Genomic DNA, 25,313 nt, shown 5'->3' on the forward strand with positions numbered 1-25,313 from the left:
AGTACTATCTTTCTTCCTGTTTGCATTTTTATAACCCTTCTCCATTCAAATAAGTGTTACATTGAGAAACCCAAATACAGTTGCAGTGACAGCCATTCCAACTCCCATCCACACACAAACATAACTGACATTTCATATTGTGTAACTCTGTGACAAATCTCTGTTCCTCAAGGCAGATGGTTTCATTCACACAACATTGCTCATATGCAGAGTTGTACTTCTGGTTTGGCTAGTAAGGTCAGCTGTTTGTGTTCTGGTTTTGCTATGTTTAACAAATGATAACATAAACTATTTGTATTAAGTATGCTAAAACTCACAAACTACTCATTTTCTAACTGGACCAAAGTGGGTTATAAAAATTCAAAAATGGTTCATAGAAACACAGATGCTCCAAATCTGTATGCTTAGGCTACCATCCTGAAAAACAGACCAAAGTGGGTTATAATCAGGCAACAAGCTCATGTTCTGTACCCTTACCAGGCCCCAAACCACCAGACTAAAGTAACTATCTCTACTACACACATACATTCAGTCCAACTACAGATATAAACTGCATTGTGCTCTGGCTTTTGTTTCCTTAGGAATGTTAACATTCACAACAAACAGCCCCCAGTCAGTACAAGTGCAAACACTGCATGCACAAATACATTAAAAATGCTACAAGACACCTACCTTTCACGTAAACCATCAGTCGCGCACAGACACAGAAGACGAAAACAGGTCGCAAACACCTGTTGAATCTGTGTAACTGGACGGGATGCAAAGGGCGTTCTTAAAGAGGAACGCCCTTTAAAAAAAAACTTTTTTTATTTAAATTAATTTCTTGGCCAACCGGTTCCAGGGGGTGCAAGTGCACCCCCTTGCACCTGCCTGTGGGCGCCCTTGGTAGGTGGTAGTGTTTCAATAGGACTGCTATTCAAACCAGGAGTTTTTAACTCCATGGGGGGACAGGAAAGAGCAGTGTATGTATAGTAGCTTACAAATTGATTATTTTTTGGTGCCTACTATTCATGATAGAAAGTTTACAGTTAATCTCAATTATCTTATAAATATATATATATATATATATATATATATATATATATATATATATATACATGGGTCTACTTCATTTGATCAAAAGACCATTTGACCTAAACCCATTTGATCGAAAGTTCATTTGATCGAAAATGAGTATTCAGGGCAAATAACAGGGATTTTTCCCCCTCCCCAATGCTGTGTGACCCTGGAGTTGGTATATATAGTTAGGGGGATGGGAGGCACAGCCCCCCCACATTGGGGGTGTGGGGTGTGAAGCCTCCCACCTAGTTTTATTTAAAATCTGTACTTTTTGTTTTATTTTCTTCTTTTAAAGGAAACTGGGTGAGGGGCTTCACCCCTCACACCCCCCAATGAGGGGGGGTGTCCCCCCCACCCCCCCAACTATATATACCAACTCCTGGGTAGCACAACATTGGGGAGGGGGACAAATCCCAGTTTTATGCCTTGAATACTGTTTTTTGATCAAATGAACTTTCGATCAAATGGGTTTAGGTCAAATGGTCTTTCGATCAAATGAAGTAGACCCATATATATATATATATATATATATATATATATATATATATATATAATAATAATAAAGAATGATTTAATCCCCAAAACATAGTTATTTGTAGATGGCATCCTATTAACATTGACTGATTGCAGTTCTTCTCTTATTGCCATATTCCAAGCAATAGAAATATTCCAGAAGAAATTGGGACTCAGTTTCAGTGAGAATAAAACTAAAATACTACCTGTTATTTATAATATTCATACCATAGATAAGAAATTACATATCATTAATAAGTTTGTACTAAGCAAAGACATGTTGTTAGAAATTAAAAATTGTAAACAATTAGTTGAACATAAGATTAATTTAATGCAACCAAATAGTTAGAAATTCTTTCCTTACATTCATTGATGTAATCATTATTCTAATGCATCAGAATATAATTGGAAAGGGACTTCTATCTAAAATATATAAGGTACATAAGAAATCAATAGTATGTCACAGAGAAAGCTATTGGGGTTATTTTAGACTTGTTAATAATAACTCCCCAAGTGAGGATGATAAAAAACTAATACTCCAATCTTCAAAACAAACTACGTCCTCATTAAGGTAGAGAATATTTTCTTAGAAGTTCTTACATAGAACCTTTATCACACCACATAAGGTTGAACTGATGTATAATGAAGACAAGGGATGCTGGAGATTTAAACTAAATATTAAAGCTGAATGGCAGCATGTGTTTTAAGATTGTATAAAACTTAAAACGTATTGGGAAAATAGGAATTCTCTATTACAGTCTGTTTTTAATGATAAATTTATGATGACCAAATCTCTTATTGTTTATAATACACCTATTAACACTTGTGTCACAAAAATAAAATACCCTCTTTTATGGAGTATCTTAACATTAGCAAGAAAAGTCAACACCAAGCACTGGAAGAATCAGACTACTCCTACCATGAAGGAATTTTACACATTGCAACTGAAGTTTACCATCTTGAACTTATCATGATGAAGACAAGAATATCTAGGATCACATCTTCATATAATATATGGTTGAAATGCAAAGAAATGCTGGATAAACAGATTTTAATAATTAGCTAACAAATACTCTTCTCACATTTCTTTTTCTGTTTAAAAAGTTTTGTTTTATAGTAGACACCATTGTAAATAGTTATTTTAGTTGTTGTTTATTATTGTTATTTTAGATTTGTATGCTTGTTTTATAATATTTCTATCATATACTAATGTTTTGTTGTTAAAATTTTCAATAAAACCAATTGAGAAAAAAAAATAAAATTTATGAAGATGACTAATACTAGGGGTCCATTATTTATATACAAAAAAGAACTCTTATTTAAAACATATTTACAAATATATAGAGATGCAAACATATTTACACATATCCATAATTTTCCTTACAATCATACTAAATGTTCATCCCTGTTAGACTCCCACTCCTTTTTCCATAATCAATATTTGATTTTACTTAATAATGTTGCTAAAATCCATTTACCATTAAAGAAAATTTCATTAATTCTTTCATTCTGTGTAACCCAAATGATATAACCATTCTTTTAACATAGTCTTTACTTCTGTTCTTGCAATATCTATATTTAATCATATCAAGGTTTATTATATCCACTTTGTTTATATCCTCTGAAAATCTTCTTTACATAGTTCTCCCCATATCTTTTAAACACTTCTACATTTGCAAAATATATGTTCAGTAGCTTCTTCTTTTTGACAATATGAACATAATTTATCACTTTTCTGTTTATATGGCATATTTCCTTTTACTGGTAATTTATCTATTACCAATCTGCACAAAAAATCTTGACATTCTACTTTCTGATTATATCATTTGTTTCTTATTTTTATAGCTTTAAAATTTTCATCTGTTAGATTTTCCCATTATCTTACATAGTAATGGTTTATCATTACACTCTTATACTGATTTACCACATTTTTGCATTTCACTATGAAAGCATCTAGACAAGAACTACATTTTCTAGATGTTTGTATATATAAGATCTTAGATGGGAAGCTTTCCTCTAGATTATTCAGGATATCTTATAGAAGGAATAACATTTTACACAGGAAGAGCATGCATCCATGTTACATTTGTTGTAACATTATGAAAGGTCAAGGGATGTGATTATCTAAGCTCAGTCGTAATGATCTTGAGTTTCAGGTTGCCCTTTCTGAGTTTAAATATGAATTTTTAAATACAGATTATTCTTCACATGAAGTGTATGAACACCTAGCTATCTGTAATTTTGATAGGAATGGTAGAGTCAAACAGTATTTTTTGCACAGGGTGGATACCCTTAATGTACTTTCAAAGGGTCATAGCTCAGAATATAGGTGCTCTCCTAATGTATTCATCAGACATGAATTTAATATGTAATATATTTAGAAAGAGTTGGTCTATATTAACTGTTGATGACAAGATACTTGATATAGCTGGCTCAAAACCGAGGTTCTGTTTTAAAAACAAGAAATTGTTAAAACGGAGATAATGTTATAAGGATCGTAGAAGAAGAAATGTTAGTTTAAATCATAGAATTGGTACACTTTTCTGTAGATCATTGCAATTTCTACAAATATGTGGCAAATAATAAAGTATTTACGCATCCAGACACAGGTAGAAAATATAAATTTAATTTATATGCAGATTGTTCTAGTCAAAACTTAGTTTACTTGGCTACTTGTAAAGTATGTTTATCATTCTACATAGGTAAGATGAACTGATTGCTTAGGGAGCTGATTCGAGAGGATACCTATGGCATTAGGAAACAGGATGATAGGAATGCTTTGGTCAAACATGTGAAGCATTTGGTGCAACTCATTTGTTTGTTTTCTTTGTTATACAGTTATTAAATGAAGATATGAGAACGGGTGATTTAATTGACCAATTTGAACTTGCAGAGCTATGGTGGATAGTCTTAATGCAAGCAGATAAGGGACATGAGTTAAATGAAACAGTTTTGTTGAAACCATATCTTAAAGCTCGTACATTCTTTAAGTAATCTTTAGGAGTTATTTGATTGATTGTTTGAACCTTTTGGGTGTTTTGTGTGCAAGTAAGGGACAACAGATTAAGTGATTATGCTTCCTTAGTTTAATGTATGAGAAATTTTCTGAGTGTTTTGATTGGCCATGGAAATTCTTTCTTGAGTCTTTATTTGTTGCTTTTTTAATTGATTTGGTTGTTTTTTATGTATTGCCATAATTGATTTGATTAGTTATTATGTATTGTCATACAGATTTTTATTGGTTCCATCCTAAGGGGACAGGTGATATGGCTGGAATTATGTATTATGTATAATTAGGTGATTTAATTAAATGTATTATATTTAAGAAGTCTAGATGGAACAGTTTAGTGCAAGGAAATATAAATTGAATAGAACTGTTTTTCATTGATATGTTTTGTAGTGTGTACAATATTCACAGGTATTGATCAGCTAGCTGTCATTTTTTAAGTACTCTCATTGGCTCGTTAATGGCTATGAATGAGTCAGTTTCCATGAAACCTTATTTTGGAATACATGTATACTTTAATTAATGTTTTGCTTCTGAAGATTTACAGATGTTTTATTGGAAGCAGACAGTGTATGGTGATTAGACATTTATGTCTTGAAGTATGTATGCTAGTTACATGTTTTGCTTGATTGCTTGCTGTTTTTAAGTGTGTTCATTGTTTTTATGTGATTGACAGCAGATAGGTATTATGTTTTTTGGAAGCCTATTGTGAAGTATACATATACTTCAGAAATATTGTTTTATTTCTTTTAAGTGCTTATAGATGTTTTTCTGCAAGTAGTGGATGTATTGTCTGGCCTTGTTAGAGGTGTATTCTAATGTATGACTACTATAGAATAGGCTTGACTGACCTTTGGCTTTGTTTCTTAGGGTCTCCACAGGTTGTTTTTTAACTGATTTGATTGGATATTATGAATGCTTTGAATGAATGTTATTGGTATTTTTGCAGGAAGGTAGATATGCATTGCTTTGTATTTTGAGTGAATGTATTTATTAACTGATTACGTGAATAGATTATCTAATGAACAATTTAAAGGGGGGAAAAGAGGAATGAATTGATTATAATGAATTTATTGAGTTTCAATGAGTTGCCCTACCATAAGCAGGTAGGTGTCAAGCATTGAACAGAGTGATTTGATTTTAGCCGTATAAGACAATTGTAATGCATGAGGTTTATGCATGTGCACTGTTTAGTTGAAGTTTTTAAAAGTTGTAACTTGATATGAGACTTTGATTACGTGACATGATTATTTCAGAATTGTATTTTAGAACATGAATGTTGATCTTGGGTAGTTATTTAAGATCCCCATGTAGGTCCTGTTTGCTTGTTTTTTTATGTGACCTGGTGGGTCACTTTGTATTTCACAAAATACTCCTATTGGTCCTATTGTTATGGGCAGGGTGATATGAATTGTACCCTGTGATGATGTGAGGAATTGCCAGTTATGCCAGGAGATGTAGGGCGGTGGATGCGTAACATATGCCAGCAAGATAGTTGGAATTTAGTAAAGAATTTTATGTTAAGTATCAAACTGATTTGTACAGATGTTTGCATTGGAAATGTATCTGCAAAGTTGCTTGTGTTAAAAATGTATCAACAGTGTGTCCTTCTGGACACAGGAAGAAATATACATGGATTATTGTAACTGTTAAAATGTATATATTGCAACAGAGGATACTGGAAGGGAAGAGGTAAATCTCAATCCACCTGACTGAAGAATTATATGACGTCTTCTATTGGTTTCTTGCTGTTACTTGCATTTACACCAAAGTATATTTAACTATTTATTGTGACCAACTAGTCTTATTACTGTATTGTACTAAGTACAATAAATATACACGGAAACTGCTTCAGTTAATATGCATTTTATTATTAATTTTCCTTTCGGATCTACAAGCATGCAACACAGGTGCTGTCAGCTCTCTATAGCAAATTCCCAAAGCTTGTTTATATACACTCATATTTATACCAAACGTCTGATATTTTTTTCTCAGTCTGATGTATTACAATCTTCCTTTGTATAACACTTTTCCTTGTTCTTTTAATTTATGATTAGTCCTTGATTCTTTTTCAAGTTCGGTGGTCCAGGGAAACTCAATCTTTCATTATCTGAAATGTGGTGTTGCAGCACTATCTGAAACTTGATGTTCTAACTTTATCTTGCATAATGTTACATCTCTTTACTTCATTTATGTCCTTCCAGCGGCCATCTGCGCAGTTATTTTTACAGACCTTGTTTCTCAATAACATACTCCTTTACATGGATGCCAATATCTAATTAAGCTATGCCAGCACACTTACTGCTTTCTGTTTTTCAGCATTTTCTACTATTCCTAAATTAACCCTTTATATTTCATATCACTCTTGCAGCTTTTTATTCAAGCTAATAATCATGCTAGTGAAAAGACAGTGAACTATTATTCTTTCAGGTCCCCCTTATTTTATGTTATTTTTTTTTTTGGAGGAATGAACTAAACTTTAGTTAAAGAAAAGACTGCATTTGTTTTGTACCATGACTTGTTGAGTTATTGCAACTCTTTGTAACCTGCAGCATATATTATGACCCCTAAAACTATCAACACAGGATGTATTAAACAATTTAGAAATTTGGTCCCAGATGATGGCCATCCTCTGAATATGTCCTACCAGTTATGGGCAGTGTCAGCTTCTGTTTTTGTCTGTTACTATTAACACTGGGTTATTTGAAACCAAACATACAAACTGTGGTGCCACTTTAACAAAATTGAAATTTGAAGGGAATATTGTACATTAGTACTATATTGTAATCTGTCTATCAAAGATACTTGTAATGACTTACAAAATAGTAGGATTCCATTATGCTTGTAAATGTACAATCTGTGAGATATCTTGTTCCACTAGTTTTCATACCAAGCTCTTTTAAATCTGCATTTGGTATCTTTAAAACTTGGAAATGTAATATTGAAGTGTAATATCGTTTTTTAGTATTGTTGTCCTATCATAGTACAAGTGGATGGTATTTTTTTCATTTGATCTGTATGAAGTACTGGCCTGTTACCCAAAATGGTAAGTATTTTAACCCACGGTCCCTTTTTGTATTACTGTGTTGTTTATGCAAATACAGTATTGGTAGAAATCATACCCTTTTTTCCCCTGTTGAGTTTATTTTTATTTTTGTGTTATCTACACACTATGACATTTTTGCATGATGTCTTTCCTTGTCAGAACTGTTACATTTTTGAGGTAATGTACAGCAACTAATAGAGACAGAGCTGTTTATTAAAATGTTTATGTCAGTCTTTGATTCTTTCTCTACTTTTATGTATGCCTAACCTTGTTCAGCTAACCATGCTGTTATATTTGTGTTAAATGTTATCCTCCTAAAGGTACATGCTGTATGCTTTATACAACCAAAATTGTCTTGTGCTCTGTTTTGTGTAGCATTTTCCTAACTAGGTTTTATTCGTGAAATATTGTAATTCCTTCTGTTTTGATGTTCAGAATGACGCAAATGAAATGCAGATGTCTGTGTTGAATGCTGCGTGCCTTGTCTCGTAGCTGCATTTTTTTATCTTTAGTCCTTGAAGCATGATCCAGACACTGAGCATTCAGTTTGTCTCAAGCTGTACCAGAGTATATGTATGCTAGCAAACAGAAATACATGTATTTAATGAACTATATTATTTCTACATATATTATAGCAACAGGTGTATATATGCATCTAACTAGCAAATAGATGTGCACATCCATTTATGCATTTTAAACATATCTATCACTGTATACATTCCCTCTGTTTTATTTTAAATCCAAAACTATCTATATTAGTATGTACTTTTTAGTTGTTATATTGCTACTAACTAGAAACACATTGGGAAACAAAACCTTTAGTTTTCTTTTGATACAGCAAGTTAACACAGTTTTATATTGTCAACACAATGATTACAACTATTATTATTAGAACTGGATGAATCTGAATATGACTCTATACAGTGATGTCCTATACAGTAATTTATTGACAATGCTTGGGGATTTTATTGCAAAGGCATTGCAGTCTTGTTTTTTGAAAAAAAAAAACACATATGTCACAAATGTCAAGCTTTGACTTGTTACTCTATTTACATAGATAAACCATTTACTATTTACTGCATAGAATGCACTTGGGTGTACAGATTGTTTTTGCATTTGTATATACATGGCTACAATGTACACTCAGTCCAGTTTTCAAACTTAGCATTAAACTGAAGCCTGCTAATTACATTACTTGAAACATTAAAATGTATTTTTGGTATTAATATTTTGCACTTTTATTTGAATCCCTTTTGCAGTACTGTTTACACAGTTAGTGTAAAATTGAAAGTATGCTCTTCCCCCTGCAGTATACATAATTTTATTGCAGTATTGTTTATTTGCTTTATGCTGTGATAATTGAATGCATGCTTGCCCTTTTGGCTGTTACCTAGACTGTGACACTTTGGTCTTACACATTTGCTCATTTTTTTGGCCATTTTCAAAAACAGAAAATGTTTTTCTAAAGCTTTTGTTGTTGTCTATACTGTCAAAGTTGTAATAGGAATCGCTTTTACCAATTTTGAAAAGACATTTACTGTTACTACTAGCTATTCGTACCCTCCCTTTTTGTAAAGGTACCTGCATAATTTATTTTAACTGTATACTATAGCCCATATACTAACTGTACTCTGTGTAGTATTTACTTGCAAACAGATTATTAATGACATGTATGCACAATTGTGACATCTTATTACAATTACTAAACAGGATTTTTGTAGACTTTTGTGCTTTTTGCTTAATGCTGTACGTGAATACTTAACAATAATGTTTTAGAAAAACGTAAGCCATTTGGCCTGCCAACCAGTCTTGTTTCCTTGACCTTATAAATTGCAGTACAAGTAACATTTTATCTTGTGCAACATTCCTTGTAACTACCCGTTCCAGCCTGGAAAGATTTGAGCTCACATTACTTACTTTTTTTTTTTGCACATTCCAGACACTTAACCCATAACTCCTTTAGCACTTATTTGTACCTTCAATCATTCGTTAATATACTTGCAACTTGATATTAGAATGCAGTTGTAATAAACATTAACTTGCTTAACTATGCATAATATTGCTTTTGAATACTGCTTTTGCTGGAGTCTGTGCTATTTTAATGCTATTATACAATTAAAAAATAACTAACACATGCTTAAAACAGATATATTTACATGATTTACATTTGCTGTTGCCTGCCTTTTGCTGCACTTTAGGTGAAAAGAAAATACATGCATGTCAGTCTTGTGACGTCATGTCTTTACTGCATTTAACTACTTTCATTTGATTTTTATGCCCTATAACTGTTTTGTTACTTGAAATGGTTTTAGAAATTACTATTTAAGTGCCTTGCTGTAACTGAATGAAAGTTTGTGCTGTGGTGTTTTCGAAAGGTAGAATAGTATGTTGTAAATTATTTATCAGCATAGTTAGTTAACTGTTGTTGCTTTAACACTTTACTAACCTGATTATATTTGTCAGCATTCTGTTCTGCTGACTTTAAAGCTCGTATGCACTTCTGAAAAAGTGTTTGCATATGTTGTCTGAACTTTTTGAACTCACTCTGTGTCTTAGAAGTTTATTAAATCTTTTTGTCAGTTTACCATGAACCTCGTCTCTGTTTTTATCTGTTTTGTAATGTGCAGTAGGTTTATGCTACTTTTGTCTAGCAAGATGTACAGAAGATTTTCTAAATGAGTGACTTGACTGATATTGAATTAACATTTAACATGTGGTGGCAGGACATAATGCATCTGGTTGTTTACCATTACATTTATGACATTGCACACAGATAGCAGTTTTATATGACTTGCACAATAAATGTTTACTGCCTCACAAATGATGCTGCTGTTTAAGATACCAGTCAAACTTACATAAAGCATTGACATGAACTTTACCTAGTAAAGTACTGCATGTGCCACAGTTATGTTTATACCAATCTTTAAATTCTGACAATACATGTGCTGGACTATTATTACTGTTTACCTGAAAGGTAGTCTTACACTTTACAGTTATTTTATTTATGGCATCCATGCTGTAGAATGAGAAGTAAAAAGAGAATTACCAGTTTCTATGTGGAAGGTGGCCAAATCTTCCATCGAGAAAACATAGAAAGTCCCTCGTTGATTCACCCAAAAGATGGTCAAACACAGCTGGCAGATTCAGCTGTGTGAATGCACAGGACCTGTGGAACTTGCAGAAATGCGCTGTTCTGCTACTGGATACTGTGCATAAGAAGGAGGCAAACATTTGTACTGGAACTGGGTGTACTAACTGAATAAAATGAAAAAGAAGGTGTAGTTGTTACAAGAAGAAACCATCTGGTATGTCAACTGTGGCTTGCCATTGAAGAATTATATGACATCTTCTGTTGGTTTCTTGCTGTTACTTGCATTTATATGCATGCATACCAAAGTATATTTAACTATTTATTGTGACCAACTAGTCTTCTTACTGTATTGTACTAAGTACAATAAATACACAGACAAATTGCTTCAGTTAATGTGCATTTTACTATTATATTTTCCTTTTGGATCTACAAGCAAGCAACACAGATGCTGTCAGCTCTCTATGGCAAATTCCCAAAGCTTGTTTATACACACTCATATTTATACCAAAAGTCTGATATTTTTTTCTCAGTCTGATGTATTACAATCTTCTTTTGTATAATACTTTTCCTTGTTCTTTTAATTTATGATTAGTCCTTGATTCTTTTTCAAGTTCGGTGGTCCAGGGAAACTCAGTCTTGCATTATCTGAAATGTGGTGTTCCAGCACTATCTGAAACTTGATGTTCTAACTTTATCTTGCTTGATGTTACATCTCTTTACTTCATTTATGTCCTTCCAGCTGCCATCAGCGCAGTTATTTTTACAGACTTAGTTTCTCAATAACATAATCCTTTACATGGATGTCAATATCCAATTAAGCTATGCCAGCACACTTACTACTTTCTATGTTTCAGCATTTTATACTATTCCTAAATTAACCCTTTATATTTCATATCACTCTTGCAGCTTTTTATTCAAGCTAATAATCATGCTAGTGAAAAGACAGTAAACTATTATTCTTTCACTGACTTTGAAAAATAGTAAGAAATTAAATTACTTAATTTAGGCCACAGAGATTATATCTTACAGTTCTCAATGCAGCCAGAGACAAAAAGTCTGTACTAAGAAGCTTTCTGTATTGTCTTTGGGATGAACTAATTGCTACTCTGGAATAGTGGAAGTGTTTTATGGTTTTATGGCTTCCAGAAGCTGCAACTGATCTTAGCAAACTCTATGCGTGTGTATTATTGGCACATATGTATTAAATACTGGTGGTTTCTAACAATGGGGGGTAGCATGAGAACCAGAAATCAGATGACCAGATGTATGTGATGTCATTCTGTAATCCATCATTAAAAATTATATTTTAATACTAGCTGAGACTGAAGTCTCATTGCACTCTGTTTTTGGAACCTGATAAAGAAGGGCCCCTTACCTACCTCATCTTTCCTTGCTCTAGTAAGTGACCAGGGAATAGTAATTCTTTAGATCAGTCAGAAAAATATAGTGTGATTAGTTAAGTATGTGTGTGAACCTCTGTCTACCACTGTTATTTTTAATATTTCCTGTGACTGAAAATCTGGTGTTTATTATAAATAGATATTTAGTATTTTCATGTTCTTTTATTATTTATTATTAAATATGTTTAAGCTTTTCATTGTGTCTGGTCCTTTAGAGAATATTTTGACCTTTGAGAGAACTCCTATCTATTTGGTGATTCTGTGGCCACTCCTGGACACCTTACTGCATTGGCCAAACACTATCATTTGTATTAATATCAATTTCACTCAGTATAATTGAGTACCCTTGCAACAGCCTTATAGTAGCTAGCTTTGGAGTGTCTGGTGGTGGTGTAACTACCTTATGGTTAGGGCAGAAGGGGGCATAGCTAGTAAATCTGTGCCAGCCTTCTTTCCCAGGTGTGTGTGTGTGTGTGTGTGTGTGTGTGTGTGCGTGTATGAAAATCAAATCTCAAAGAGTGTGTGTGTGTGTGTGTGTGTGTGTGTGTGTGTGTGTGTGTGTGTGTGTGTGTCAGCTACTTGAATCAGGGACACAAAGCACTGGTTTCACAGAGAGGGTGCTGGAGGACTTGGTTTGGACACTCAGCTGAGGACTCAACCCTAGAGCTGTGCCAGTGGGTAGTCTTATTGGGTATATAGAGAGAGAGGGCCCAGCCCCCAGACTGTCTGTGTTCCCTGTGTGCTCTTAAGGGAAATTCTGTTTGATGCAGTGAGCTGCATCTGGAATACTGAGTGTATCAATTTTTGTTCCAAGTGCTGTCCTTCTCCAGTGCCAGTGATGAGGATTCAGACTCTTTGATTACTGGCCTAGAGTGGGGATACCACATACCCTAGCACAATGTGAATACAGCTTTAAGTTTATTTAAGTGATTTAATTGGTTGATAGTATGTTAAAGAATTTTAGTGGTTGCTTTGTATGAATTGTGTGATATTTGAATGTGCATTTTATTTGTATGTTATTTAAGATTTGAAGAGGTATCAGCAAGAAGTGAAAGCCCTTATCTTTGCAGTATAAATTATTTATGCAACTCTTCTGTGTCATGGTCTCCTCTTTTTTTGATATATTACATTTTTATACCACACTTTTCTTTCTTTTTCTATATCATCAATTTTTATTTTCCACAAAAATATTTTTTCTTGGTAAAATTCTACTTACATCTTTATTCCCATACCTCTCAACCTTTCAGCACAAGAAATCTGGACAAAGCCAAAAATAATGGGGGGATAAAGGCCCAAAAATAGGGACACATATTAAATAATGCTCTTACAAACAAAGTTTATAAGGATTTATGTTAGTATAAAGTCTGAAACTGAAATGTATGTCATTATGTAGTGACTTCAAGCCTCAATTCATTGTCAGAAAACCATATATTTTATGAGGAACAAACCAACAATACTAGGCAAAAATCTGGACATTCTGTGAAAATCTGGATAGTTGAGAGATATGCCTAACACAGGAATTTCATTCATTGTAAAATATATACCCCCATATCTTTACTACATCACCTAACTTTTACCTGTTTTCTTTACTTAAAGTCATGTCTATCACCTCTGGACTCGTTTGTGCAAATTATTACTTCTTTTATCCAAATTTTTTTTTTTTTTTGCAATTATTATAATGTCATCTGCATATGTTAACAGGAATAAAATTCTCAACCCTTCAGGGGTTATATAACCCACATGCTTTATTTTGTAATTTATTTCACATACTTTCACATTCATAACTAATGCAAAGAGTATACAACTCACTGGGCATCCCTGTCTTACACCACTCTTCATATGCAACTCTTGTCTTAACCATCCATGTACACTTATTTTTACTTTATTTTTACTATATACTGACATACATAGTTTCCTAACTTTCTCACTATTATATTATATTATTTCATTATTACCATTAAGATTTCATGTCCAGTTGTATCAAATACCTTATTAAAGTCTCCTATGATGATTTGCACTTCTTTGTTTTATTATTCATAATATCCTCCACAATTTCTGTAACTATCATTAGCAATTCTTGACAACCCTTCCCCTTTATATACTATTTTCCATAATATTTTCCATTTTAGTTTCAAATTTGTTTTGTAGTATTTTTATAAAGATCTTGCCATCATTGTTATTCAATATTATTGGTCACCAGTTCTTGTCTTCTCTCTTCCTTCTTCCACATGAATTTAAGTATCCCTCTACATAATTCTTTATATATAAAACCTTCATTTAACCATTCATTCAAAATCTTTAAATTTTTTGATAATTCCTTAAGTTTTTATACAGTTCACACTCTATTGCATCTGGATGTGCAGACAAATATATATTTCATTGCCCTAATACTTCATCAATATCATATAAAGGCATCTTATTTTCCAACTCCTTATTCTCTTTTTCTGCTAATTTGTATTTATTTATTTGCTTTCCATCTTTTTTCTACTACCTTCTTTTTTCTTTAAACATTGCTTGTGCTTATTGTACTCCACTATTCATGAGTTCTTTCTAATTATCCTTTACATTTTTTATTTATCTCATTACACTACCTTCTTCCTTTACTAATCTGCTTAAGTAACCCAATACCTTTTCTATTTTCCCATGTAAAATATATTTGCTTATATAACAATCCTTGTATTTTTCTGGATTTTTTTCATATACTTCTTTTTTCTTTGTCAAAGTACCATTATGTTCTAAATCTTCCAATGCAAAATGATATGTTCTTTTATATTTTTCTTTCTCTACTTTTCTTTTTTGCCACTGTAAAAAAAGCATTTTTTATATATTTTTCCTTACTGACCACCTTTTATAAAATGTTTTCATTGTGATGTGTTTTTTCCATAACTATATTACTAATATCTTTCTTTCTTCATTCTGTGCTTTATCATTTATCCTATTTAGTCATTTGCCTATTTAATATATTCCTTGTTTTCCTTTATCTCTAGACACATTGCAAGATGATCAGAAAATCCTGTTTCAACTATCTCCCCTTCTCTTATAAATAAACCTTCTAATACTATAAAATAATCTATTTCAGTGCTATACATATGCCTTTTGTAAGTACATGAATTTTTGTCCTAAAGTTTTAACTTGTCATATCTTATACATGTAACATTTTTCTTATATCATTCCTTTCTTTCTACACTTGCCTCTTATATCACAATTAGTCTCCTTTTATTATATTATTTAAATATCACTACATTGTCTAAAATCTGATGAAATAAGCTTTTCCTTTCTTTGCAATTAATATAACCATATAATGTTATAATTATATGCACGTGTTCTTTCAATTTTAAATCTACTATGGTTAATCTTCCCATTTTTGATAAACTTACATCTAATATTTTACTGTATTTCTACAGAATGCAGCTACTCCAGAACATCTATCATTTCCCATATTCCAGATTATTTTTCATCCCCCAAGTTTCTCTGTTTGTAATCTTTCTTCATTTGTTAAAATATCCTTTGTCTTCTAATATAATTACAAATCATCAAATGTATTATACCACTCCAAAATCTCTCTTCTTATTATTATATGCTTAGTACTACTCACAGTTACAGAACATGCTTTACAATTTTAACTTTCCCTTAAGTGCACACAGAGATCACAGTCAGTCTGGGGCTGGTTGCTCCCTTGCTCACCAGGTCCCCAATAAGACTCCCCACTGGCACAGCTATAGGGTCCAGGTCTCAGCCTAGCTGGGCAAGTTAAAAACTCCAGTACCCTCTCTGTCCAACCAGTGCTTCGTGTCCCTGCCCAAGTAGCTGACACAACACACACACACACTTTGAGAAGAAGTTATACAACCACACAGACACTCCTGGGAAAGGGTGACACAGATTCTCCAGCTGTGCCCCTTTACCCAGACCATATGGTAGTAATTACTACCACAACCCAACTAATAATATCAGCTACTAAAAGGCCCTTAAAAGGGTGTCCAATGATTACTGTGCAATATTATAATCCAATGGTAGTATGACTAACAGTCAAGGCTTACTTTAGAGTGGCCTATTACAATAACCTCTATAAATATGCAATGTACTCTAGAGCTTATCTCTACACAAATCAGCCACAGGTAGAAGGTTTTAGAAATATTTAATAATAAATAATTAAAACACAAGACAAAACTACTACACCACAGAGATATCTAAGAGTTCAAAGATCGCACAGAAACTTAAAATAATACAGTAGGACATGTCTGATTTCAAAGAAAAATACCTAGTTAATCTTTACTAGCTTTAACTATTCCTACAAGAAATCACATTGCTAAAACTTACATGTGAGCACAAGGCAGAGTGCTGATAAGTTGGATATCAAGATCAAAATGCTCTCTGGTCTCTTGTGAGAAATAGTATTTAAACATTACTAAGAAACAAGTCTCTAAGGCCCTCAAAAAATTACATCATTTTTGACACTTAGGTTTTCCCAGTATTCATATTGCATCATCTTAACACCTGGTCTGAGTTCTCAAGCCACAAACTGCATTATTTAGTAATCTAACACCTCCTCAGAAACTTACAACAATTCAAGGCATTTCACGTGTATATTCTAACAGAAACTAGAGCAATAAAGCACATTCCACATCTAAATTCTGGTCATAAACTTTAGCCTTAAAACAATGGGCATGAAACCTTCATCCAGATGCGCTGGAGCCAAATTCTAATATGAAAGGATCACAACATGCTTCACTGGGCCAGTAGAGTGCAATGTTGTCACATATTTTGCAGTTCCACATTTCAGAGTAATCTTTTACACTCAAGAAAACATGCCTGTATTTTACATTTATTTACAAATGCCAGAATTATATATCAAATTCTATTTGACTAGGCTGGCAGCCTTTGCCCATCTCTCCCCAATCGTCACACACACATCGACAATATTGCATATAATAGAATAATTCTCTTCTATGATTAAAATACTTTTTCCTTCATGGATATTGACCAGAACCTATTATCCCTTATCACTTTCTACCTCAGTTATCCTCTTTATCCATGTTTCCTTAAATAAATGTTTACATTTCCTTCAAGATGGCAGCACCTTCTCCGCATTCAAAATATTTGGCCTCTTAAACATTTAATAGTCACTTACAAATTTGGGCTCTGAAACTAAATTATTGGAATTGACTAAAAGTTTTTCAATTTAAATTACCCCTCTAATTGACTTAAAATGTGTTTTTACAAGCTGTAAAATAATACCTGCACAGGGGTCTATGGTTGAACAAACTAAACACTTGTGTTGTAACTCCTAAGAAAGGTGCAACACCAAAATATCTAAAGAAAAAATAAATAAATAAATAAATGAATAAATAAACAAACAAACAAACAAATAAATAAATAAAAGATCCAGGGCTTCTATGTTGAAGTATGATTTTGCAGACACTAATCATCTTTAAAAAAAAGTTGTCGTGTTACGACATGAAGCCTTTACCAGATTTCTATCTGAGTCACCAGAAAATTGTCTTTTATGCCATATGAATAAAAGCTGTGATAAAATATAGACTCACTGATTTAGAAGACAGACACAATGAGCACTCATCTAAAAACACGATACACATGAAACTACTGCAAGAAAAAAATCTGTATCTTCATACACAGAACAAAAGGAATGCTTGTTTTGTTATAGGATTGCCAAAGTCTTTTGCTCTGAAAATTCCACTTTAATTGATTCAAGAAATGGTTTCATACCTAAAAATAATTCTTAAATGAGGAGGAAATTATTATATGAATGAACCCATTAGGCAGAAGTATCTGCTTCTTTATATTCTTAGCACCAAATGTGTATAAAACTAATGAATTTATAAAAGTTGTGTCTACAAATCTTAAAGTAACTCAGAAAAGATTTGACTACGCGTGGAAGGGCTACAAGATTACAGTGACTAAAGGCATGCTTTTGGAGATAATGGGAGATAATGCAAAAAAAGCTATTTAATTTCATCAAAATTTTGACTAAGACCATTTGATTTGAATGCAATACTCAACTGTTCTAAATTTAGATGGTAAAAAGTATCCTGTGGAAATTTTCAGTCAAGCCACAAAGCTATTCCAAAATCTTTTCATTTTAAAAATTACATGAAAATATGCAAATAATTAAATTTCTTTTGCAGTTTTAATGACTTGTTTTCCACATATGCTGGCATGGCAAAGTGTCATAAATAATAATAATATAGATATATTTATTACATGCAGTCCTATTTGAGATGTATAATAATTGATGTTTCCTAAGTAAAGTTCAAATATGTACTTCAAAAGTTCTGAAAAGTGACTGCATTGCTCTGTGATATATTTAAATAATTTACAGAATAATATTGAAATGGTTGATTTTTAGTTTTTACTTTAATTGCTGTTATGTACTAAATATCCAGTAAATAGTGTGTCACCATAGTAGGGTAAAAGGAATAATGTTGCCAACAGAAAATGTTATATACCTTGTTTTTTTATTTAATTTTAATAGAATGGAGAAAATTGTTATGCTTATTTCTTAAGTACTCTCCATAATGATTTGGTTATTGATACAGAAACAATTTTAAAATATTCCTTTATGTATTTTAAGTATTGTTAAATACAGACACTGTTAAGCCACTCATGAGTACTACATAGTCAAAGCTGTGTGGCCAAATAAGCTGTTTTATAAATGATTTAAGACAATGTTTCTCAGTTTAAGACATTATTAAATGGCATTTCTTTTTATATAAATATGCTCATTTGCATTAAGATATCTCTTCCTTTTTTCCTAATATATAAATACTTTAGTCTAAACTGTTTAAATATAAAAGTATTTCTAAATGGCAAATGTTTGTAGTGCTCTTTACACATTTTTAAGTATATTCAATTTAACACAGCAAAGGCATTTAGAACTATAGAATAATATATTTGACCAAAACTTCTAAACATAGCTCGTTTACTAATTTTTTTAACATCTGTTCATTTTTATTTCATTGGTAGTCAAAGTTGTGACAGAAATATTTTTGGCAGCCTGGGAGCTTTCTGATATGTTCTGTTTACATATTCTACTGCTTGGGATGGGTCATTTTAAACCGTTTTTAATAAGTAGCTATTACCATTGCCAGAGGGCCTGTGAGAGTTATCTTTTATTAAAAAGGAGTTTTAAAAATATTCTGAGTGTTGAAGTATTTATACAATAAATCTTGGATTTTTCATTTTTTCCCCAGCACAACTGCTGTCAGAAAGTTAACAGCCACCATATAATTTCAATGGGAAACTAAAAAGCTTTAAAGCAAGGTATAAAACACCTTATTCAGCAAAAAAAAAAAAAAAAAAAACAGAGAAACATTGTAGTATTTAATGTTTTATTATTTTATGAGGGTTCCCACTGCTGTTCTGTGGTGATTGCTGACTGCTGTTTAATGAACAAGCATGAGACTAGTGTTTAATACTGGAGATCTGATGTTAGAAGTTGCTTAACAAGCCTGACATTTCCTGAGTTTTGGAGCCTAATCATGACACTCCATGAACTACATATTACTACCAAACACATATAAACAAAGGATGTCGGAAAGAGAGATAATTTTTTTGTAAAAATATATATAATTCTGTACAAAGCACAGAGTGAAATGTTATTTTAAATGAATGAGTGAAATGTCAGTTTTGTCTTACTGAAACTACTGAATGCAGTTTCTGTGTTGGTGTCTAGTCTTTGTGCCTTGTAAAAAACAAATTCTGGTTATATTTTTTGCGCAGAACTAAATAACCTGTCTATATAACAGACAACATGTACAACACTCTACAGTTTGCAGGGTTTAATGTCTTTAAATTTACTTTTTAAACAACATAAAATATGTTTTCCAGTGTTTAGATCTAAGCAGATCTAACAAGAAATCAGATTACATCTCACATATATACATTTTTATTAAACCAGTCTTTTGGGAACTCTCAAAGTCATTACTTTGGTATTTTCTGATGTCATACAGTCTGTTTATTAAACCTTTAGGGAGTTTTTCCTGTTTGAGAATGTTTCTGTGTGAAAGCAGTCTTTAAGCTCCTTTGTGTTCTTGTTTCAAGGTAAATTATGTGACAGTTCAGTAAGTTGTTTTTTTCCTCCAATTCGGTTCCTTCCTTGCACCTGCATCCTTATATGTAATCCTTGAAGCTTGCATTAAACACTAAACATTCAGCTTATCCTTATCAACATTTTTCTCAAGCTGTACCAAAAAATTTATGTTACATTTTACACATAAATGCCATTTAGCTAAAAACCCTATTTATATATGTATGCCAGCAAAACAAAAATGTATGCATCTAACTGACTATATTATGCCTACATATATTATAGGTCTATAGGTAGGTACTAGGCTTTCGGCCCAAGGACCTAAGTAAGCCTAGCCAACAAAATTTCCTGGCTTACACCACCCAAGAAAGTTAATTTCCTGTGCCCATGTCAAGCAGAGCCACAAAAGTGATCCCCGGGGTGTATTTCCTATTTCCCATCCACTCATCAAGATTTTTCTTGAAGAGTGTTAGTGAGGAACTTTACTTGACATAGATGGGTAGCTTGTTCCAGAGTATAGGAAGTTTCTGGGACAGGAATCTATCCCTCCAGCATGTCCTGTTTATTGTGGTGACAAGGTTTAGGTCCCTAGAGCATGTAGCTTGGAGGAATTTGGATTTCTTTAGGTGTAGCATATCCAACAGCTCTGGGTTTAACATAGTTTTATATGTTAGGCAGAGATCTCCTCAGAGTAGGCAATATGCTACAGAGTAAAGCTGGAGTTTTTTGAGATGGTCAGTGTAGGGCATCTGTTTGAGGCCAGTAATCCTCTTTGTGAGGTACTTTTGTGGCCTTTCCAGCTGCTGCAGATGTCTTGTGAGATACATTCCAAAAGGGGCATTGTACTCTATAATGGGTCTAATGAGTGCAGAGTAGAGGGGAACAATGAACTTTTTTTCCTGGATGAGAACCCTTTTGTGATGAGGTGTGCCACATAGAAGGATTTGCTGACTACTGTGGTGATGTGATTAACAAAGGAGAGACTACTGTCCACCTGGGTCCCAAGGTCTCTTATCACACATTTGGCGTTAAGTAGACTGCCATTTATGTGGTAGTTCATGGGTACAGAGTTTTTACCAAAGGGAATGACAATGTACTTTTTGGCATTGAGCTTGTGGCCATGCCTTTGACACCAGGCGCCTGTCTCAGTGAGGCCCTTCTGTAGGATGTCCACATCATTTGGGGACTCAACTATGGCTCCTAGTTTGCAGTCATCTGCAAACTTCATTAGCCAGAGGCCTTCTGTGTTAGCCTGTACTTCAGAGAAGTAGCTACCAAACAGGAGAGGTCCCAGGACTGAACCTTGTGGTACTCCACTTGTCACTGGTTTGAAGTCAGATTTGGAGTCTGCAACTTTTACAGTGTTGTTTCTGTCGGTGAGCCAGTTGGCAACCCATCTTGTGATGTAGGGATTTATATCTAGTTCAGTGAGTTTAGCTATAATTCTAGAATGGGGGATGATGTCAAAAGCCTTGGCGAGGTCAAGATAGGCTGTGTGAATCACCTTACTCTTGTCTACGGCTTTGGTGACTGCCTCAAAGAAGTCGATCAGGTTCAAAAGGCATGATCTGCTTTTCACAAACCCGAACTGGGTGGGGTCCAGAGTATAGAGGTTACCAATGTCTTTGTTTATGAGTTCCACTATGATACATTCTATGGCCTTGCAGACCAGGCTCATCAGGCTAATAGGGAGATAGTTCCCAGGAACAGTGGTGGCTCCCCCTTTGTGGAGTGGGATAACTGTTGTTGTGTACCATTCAATGGGCACAAAGCCTGACGTGAGACAATGATTGAACATGGTATAGCAACAAAAGTGTATATGCATCTAATTAGCAAACAGGTGTATATGCATTTATAAATCTCTAAATATATATTTAACACAGAGCACCTGAAATCTCTTATTTACTTTTAGTAACACACTTCTGGAATGATTAAAATAAGTTTGAAGTAAGTACTAGGCTAGATGCTCTGTGGGACATTTTAAGCCTAGCTAATTTCTCTCAAAGGTGAGAATCAACCTTTGTACCTTGTGTCTGTGAGATTGAGGACCCAGCCTACTTTGACCTATGCTAGGGACTCATGTTTATGGGAAAGGTGTATGCACCCCTTTTGTCCAATATGTGCATGCCACAAAGTCCAGCAGCCCTGAGTCAATAAGCTACTGGCTGGCTGGTGTCCAGTTGCCCAGCCTGGGTTACCTGGGATAGCTTTGTTGAGAGAAAGCTGGACATAAAACCAATAAACCCACCAAACATGAACTAAGAATTGCTACATTCACAGGATGCAGCTTGGAAATGGATGACATGATGACAGAGGAGGCTGGACATCCTATGTATCCAAGAAACAAGATGGAAGGGCACTGCAGCCACTTGGCTTGGGATCCAGAGTCTACTACTCAGGAATAGGCAGGCTATTAATAGAGTGGGAGTTGTGGTGAGAGAGAGAGAGAGAGGCTTCAGGAGACAGTGAGGGGTGTCATCAGAATTACTAACAGAATCAGACTCCAGTGTAATGATAGGGCACTACTCATAATCTCAGCCTGTGCCCCACAGCAGGGCTGTGATAGTGAGGAAAAGAGTGCATTCAGACAGCAGTTGCAGAACTTACTAGGTAAAGCAGGACAACATGAATTGATGTTGATAATGGGTGACTTGAATGCACATATCGAGACAGACAGAGTAGGATATGAGGACTACCTGGGTCCACATGGGTGGGCCAACAGGAATAAAGAAGTTGAAGCCATTCTAGACTTTTGTCTTACAAATGGCTTGATAGTAGCCAACACACAGTTCAGAAAGACAGACAGTCACAAGATCACATACAGGCCAACATGCAATTTGGGTAGACTTCCTCCTATTAAGGAAAGGGTACTGGTGTAGAATCAATGATTGTACTAATTCTGCCAGTAAAACAGTCGGCCCACAACATAAACCACTGGTTGCCACAATTACCTGCAAGCAGTGGTCAGAGAAGGCTGTTCTGGTCAACAGAGACCAGGCTAATGACCTTGAAGTTGACTAGAGAGAAAGTACAACAGTTCAAGGAATTAGCCATGGCTGAAGCACCCCAAGAAGAAGAGGAAATAGTTGGAGTTGAAGAAGAATGGCAACTCCTCAAAACAGCATGTGTGAGGACTACTGAACAGATATGTGGCCAAGCTAGTTATGAAAATAAGGTGCATAAGGAAAGTAGTGGAGGAATGTCATCAAAAGAAAGAAGGAATGCAGGAAAAAGTGGGATATAGAAAAAAAAAACAACCAGGCTAAGAAGGAATACTAGCCGGCTAACAAAGAAGCTAAGAAAGGAGTGGCAGTAGCAAAGAACAGGGTGTTGGAGGCACTCTACCAGCTACTGGAAGTGACTCAGTAACTGGCACAATGAAACTGTATGAGGTTGCAAGGCAAAGACAGAAAGATAAAGAAAGTAGTCAGACACCCTTCATAAGGGACACTAGCAACATCCTGTTCACCAGTCCACAAGAACATCAAAGGCAGATAGAAGGAATATTTCTAGCAGCTTCTGAATGAAGAAAACCCCAAAGAAGCTGTACTGCCCCAGGCACAGCCTACTATGACAGAAGAGGAGGAGCCCACCCTAGAACAAGTAAGAGTAGCACTAAGGAAAATGAAGTCATGGAAAGTAGCAGGCTTAGATGAGGTCACAGCTGATACAATAAAGATGCTGGGTGAGATAGGAGTACTCATAGCAGGGTGGAGTATCCTAGATGACTGGAGAATAGGCTTACTAGTGCCAGTGTACAAGAACAATGGGGACATCCACAATTGTGGGCAGTACAGAGGCATCAAACTCCTGTCACAATGGATGAAAGTTCTGGAGAGGGTGATTGATAAATGGATATGGAGAGCAACTGAAAGTAAGATGGGAGTGGAGCAGTATGGATTCATATCTGGATGCTGCACAACTGACCCGATGTTTGCAGTGAAGCAGATAGTTGAGAAGAAGCTAGAGATGAGGAAAGAGTCCAACTGGGCATTCCTAGACTTGGAGAAAGCATATGACAATGTCCCAAGAAAGCTGATTTGGGCAGTGGTTCAAAGTCCCAGAAACGTTGGTACTATTAGTGCGGGCTATGTTCGAGGACCCAGTGACTCAAGTCAAGTATGAATAGTTTTCAGTCTCACAGAGGGGTTCCCAGTGGGAGTTGGTGTGCACCAGGGTTTAGCTTTGAGCCCATGGCCGTTCATACTGGTAATGGACTAAATTTGCAAACAGGTCAGAGGGACAGATCAACCAAGTTGCTGTATGCAGATGATGTGGCATTACAGGCAGACTCTGAGTAAGAAATTCAGCAAAGGATAGGGAATGGAATGTAAAACTGAAGTCACATGGGATGAAACTAAGTACATATAAGACAAAGGTAATGGTGGCAAATTGGGGAAATCAGAAGAAGCTGTGAATTGAGATAGAAAGGAAGATAGTGGAACAGGTTAATAGCTTCAAATATCTAGGAGGGGTGGTTGTGGAGAAGGGGAAGTCTGAATGAAGAGATCAAAGCTAGAATCAGAGGGGCAGCAGCCAACTGGCATTGGGTCTCAGGTGTAGTGAATGACAGAAGAACGCCAGAAAAATGTAAGGTGTACAAGACAGTGGTGTGACCAGTACTAGTGTATGGCACAGAAACATGGACAGTAAAGGTAGAGGTGATAGAAATGAAGTGCCTGAGAAGGGTGATAGGATGCATACAGTGGGACAGACAAAGAAATGAGGACAAAAGAGCAGAAGCCAAAGTAGCTTCAATTGTAGAAAAGATCAAAGAGAACTGCTATGGTGATTCAGACACATGTGCAGAAAAGCAAAAGACAATCTGGTGAAGAAGATTTGGGACAGACAGGAAGAAGATAAGAGGAAACAAGATGTCCAGCAAACAGGTGGATGGATTTTATTTATTTTATTTAATATTTGTTGACTGGGAAAGTCCAACTAGGACAGAGCCTATTTACAGCAGAGACCAGGGGAGAAATGCTCCAGACACGTCTTTGGATTGTGGGAGGAAACCACAGTACCCAGAGGAAACCCACATGAATACAGGGAGAACATGCAAACTCCACACAGAAGGCACTCCAGCTGAGAATCGAAACAGAGAACCTCTTCCTGTGAGGCAGCAACATTAACCATTGCACCATTGCATC

The sequence above is a fragment of the Protopterus annectens genome, chromosome 7.part0 (assembly GCF_019279795.1).
Source record: "Protopterus annectens isolate FY-2018-M chromosome 7.part0, PAN1.0, whole genome shotgun sequence".
NCBI lineage: Eukaryota > Metazoa > Chordata > Ceratodontiformes > Protopteridae > Protopterus > Protopterus annectens.